This window comes from Phodopus roborovskii, unplaced genomic scaffold, assembly GCF_943737965.1.
Source record: "Phodopus roborovskii unplaced genomic scaffold, PHOROB, whole genome shotgun sequence".
Classification (NCBI taxonomy): Eukaryota; Metazoa; Chordata; class Mammalia; order Rodentia; family Cricetidae; genus Phodopus; species Phodopus roborovskii.
This window is the reverse complement of record NW_026126588.1, coordinates 11658939-11663040: the sequence shown is the minus strand read 5'-3', so window position 1 is coordinate 11663040 and position 4102 is coordinate 11658939.

Sequence of the window (4102 nt, the reverse complement as noted above, 5' to 3'; positions counted from 1 at the left end):
TCGATACGGTTCACCACGACGTGCTCCCAAGGCTTGTGATCTCTGGGCTGCTTGTCTTTGCTTTTCTTTTACCGATGTAGGGCAGACATCCGAAGCCACCATCTGAACCCTGTTCTGACAGGAATTGCAAATCAGTATTTTCAGATGTGTTCCATCTTCATTCCCTATGTTTTGCTTTACCGAGGCTCTGAGTTCTACTCAGTTTCATATGGAAAAAAAAAAAAAAATGCCAGTGAGCTTGTCACAGGATCTTGAGAAGAAATCACACAAGATGACTCGGTACACAGACGGACAGGTTTGTAAAGCCGTCGACATGATTAGACTTTGATTTCTGAACTTTAATTTTTCAAATTTGTCTTGATACCTTCTTCATGTTTAAATTTACTATTGTTGCCTCAAATCTTCTTTCTGCTCTCTTGAGATTGAGACAGAGCTTTAGTGCTGTTGACTGTCCTGTGACTGATTTTCACAAAAAGTCTTACGCTATCCTACATTCATTCTATTTATACAGAAAAATAGGCAATAAGAGATGCACTTTTAACTTATTTAAAAAAAAAAAAAGACTATGGGCGACTCTTTATCAGGGAGCACCCAAACTCATCATAGCCAACTGTTGAAATGATTTGTGACTTCCTGCCTTTGAGCTCAATTTGAAGAACAACTCACACTCACAGACAAGAACTTGGGCTCCATGAAAAAGGAAGAGCCAAGCTGACCCCTGTGCTCACCTCAGTGCATCTCCCAGATGATGAGAAAGTAAGAGGTGTTTGGTGGTGAAGGCAAAGCACCAAGTACCAAGTCTTTGGTACTTGACAAGCTTTAGTAGCCTGGCAAGACTTTTGTGCTTTTGTGATCCCCAGCCCGGCCATCAGAGCACCGCCCAGTCTCTGTAATGACTGGCTAAGGGTCTCCTCGCCTTGCAAAGTGAGAGATGGAGTGTCAGCAAATGTATGTGTGTGTGTGTGTGTGTGTGTGTGTGTGTGAAGCATACACGGTCCCTGGGAGATAATGTTTCTCAGAAAGAGGTCCAGTTCAGCAAAGGAAAGCCGGAGGCTCCGCGTGAAAATCACGGCTTGCTTCAAAACCATGCATTCTGGATTTGAGGATTTGGCTCGGTGGTAGAGTACTGTGAGGTTCAAGGGGTTCTGTCTTCAGCTCTGGGGGGTAGGGGTGAGATCAACCAAACATGCTCTGAAAGGAAGCAAACTTCCAGTGGGCTTAGCTGAATTACCCAACAGTATTTTTTACTCCCTACCTATTCATTGTTTGGAGAAGCTTTTTTTTTTTTTTTTTTTTTTTTTTTTGTGGGAAAACAACTGACTTTTCTAGACTATTTAGCACAAGGACATTGCTGGGGTCTAGCTGGTTGGATCCCACAGAAGCTGAGCATGCGCCACCAGAGCCCTCCGGTTACAGAGATTCCACAGGACAGGATGATGCGTGATGCTTCTATTATTGAAACAGACAATAGGTTTAGGAAAGCTAGCCCACTGAGAGTGGGGGAAGCTGTAAATGGTTTTCCTGGGAAGCATGCCTGATGCAAGGCAGCGTTTGTTGAAATGCACCCATGATTCGAACTGGCTTCCATTACAAAAAAAAAAAAAAAAAAAGATGAGCTGCTGGCCAGGTACTGCCAACATGGCTGTGCATAAATATAGATTTGTTTAGGTCTTTAATGTTGAGTTTTACTGTATTTAGATCCAAGTTTATTTATCTTCCAAGTCTACTTTCATTTATTTTCAATGTTTTAAGCACTGTGTTGCTTATTCCTTTATTTTCTTTCTTATGCAATACCTGCGATGGTGCTGTGTTTTAAACTTGCACAATTGGAATACGAAAACATTTGCATGTGTATCTTCATAATCAAATGATAATCTAACCCCCCAAGTGTACATATGGTAAAAAAGATGGTGCTATGTGTATATTTTGAGCTTTCAATTTGTTGAATTTTCTGAGAATTTACCTGGCACATATTCATTTACTTGAATTTGCTGTAAAGCTAAGACTTTTATATGTTTTCAAAGATTATTTTTCATATTAATTGATGGGCTATTTATCCTTTTACCTCTTGGCTTATTCAAAAAAATATTTATTTTATAATTTTAATGTTTTCCTGAACATTTGGCTGGTGATCAGTGCATTTGGGGTTTTTTTTTAGTTGATCAATTCATTTGTATAAAAAGATGTAGTTCCTTTTCTCGTTTAGTAAAGTATATATTCACTAGCATTCACTTGAGTTCCACAGAACAGAAACCTTCCTTACAAACTGTAGAGTTATCATTCTTCTTTTTCTAATTTCTGTGAATGAATGGCTGGCTTATTCCTGTTTCAGGGATCTAGATTAGTTCCCATGACTTGAGGAGTGTAGGGGATAAAATATGTTACATGAAGCATATTGAGAAGTGGCCTGACTCCATGATTCAAGCTCATTCTTTAAAAACTGGGACATGTGACTAAGTCTGGCATTACTAGAGAGATGGGACTCTAATTACATAGCACAAACCCCCAATCTACGGTTATTTATCTTGAAAAGTGTTTTCTGTTTTGGATTTTTTTTTCTTTCTTTCTTTCTTGCCTCAGCTCTGTTCATAACAAAGGGCTACAAGGAACACTTGGTCTAGCTAACAAAACAAAGAGATTGGCAGGTGCTTGACCCTTCAACAAAAATAAACAGGATAATTTGGTCCTCAAAGTAGGATAGGAAAATATCCCTCTAAATAACCACTTGCCACAAAAAAAAAAAAAAAAAAAAAAAAAAAAAAAAAAAAAACTGTTTAGTTCAGCTGTAGCAGGGGCGAAGAATTATTAATTTTAATTTTCTCTTGTTTGTTCTACAGATCTACAGTTGTTTTAAATACAAAATAATTACAGGCTATGGTGACAATTTTAAAACTGGCTCTTTTTTTTTTCAGTAAACAAGTCCTAAATGTTATGCCAGTTCAGTTAGCAATTTTAGGTAGAAATCTTCCTATGTAGAGAAGGTCTAATCTCAGTTAATTTTTCTGGCTCTTAGAGTCAAAAGAAAAGAGAGAAGAATGGTGTGGGCATGTGCTCATCGTTCTTGCCAACTGCAAGCTTTGGCCATTACTTCTAACCACAGCAGGAGCACAGTCAGTCTTAAGTTTTTCAACTTGTTACTTTGATCAGAGCTATTTAATGACTCCAGCCTCTTGTGCTTTTTCCTCTTTCTCATGATATGGTTGAAAACTAAAATTTTTCCTACTTATAGAGCTTAAGGAGTTATTTCATGATATGCCGCCTGTACAAATTATCATTTGACGTTGAGTTTATTAAGTAATTTCTATGGCTATGTCTTAAATAAGGTTTAGTTCTGCTTCTGCAGCCTTTCCCATTACTGAGAAACTTATTATATACCTCCTTTTGTCCACAAGATGGCGTTTGAAGCAATTTGTTCAAAACTGAACAGACAGAAGTCTGAATTCTAGAAAAGTTTGGTGGACAGCGAAATCAGACATTGGCCTTTGTTTTGTAAATACTCTGTAAATTGTATTTTATTTCATTAATTCCATATCTTTGTGAGACAGGCACAATGGCCTATGGTTTGTTGGTTGTTTCATTTTTATTTATTTAATATGTATATACCCATATGCAACATGCAAATTTGCTATGAGGCTGCTTTATGCTACTCTTGTATTTTAGTGACTAATGTGCACTCACCTAAATATCCATCCTCCCTTGCACACAGGACAGATATTCTTTTGACAAATGAAACACGTTTAAATTAACACAAGCAGTAGACAATGTCTAAACTCATTATTGCTCAAGATCAATTTTGCAATTAAATTTGTAAAATATCTATTTTTCTAGAAATATGTCGCTATTTACAAAAACAAGTGAGAACACTGATTTTCAAATTGCCATCTTTTTTTTTTTTTTTTCATGCCATCCTTTTTCTAGCGTTGGTAATACTACCCCAAGACTGAGAATTGGGTGCAGTGATGTTGAGGTTATTTGACTGACCCAAAGAAAAGCTAAATGGATTTGACATTTGCCTTTGTTCTTAAATTATTTTCTACACTTGTCTAGACGTATCTACCATATGAAGACACAGGGTGTTTTCTCTCCTGGCTTCAAAGCAGAG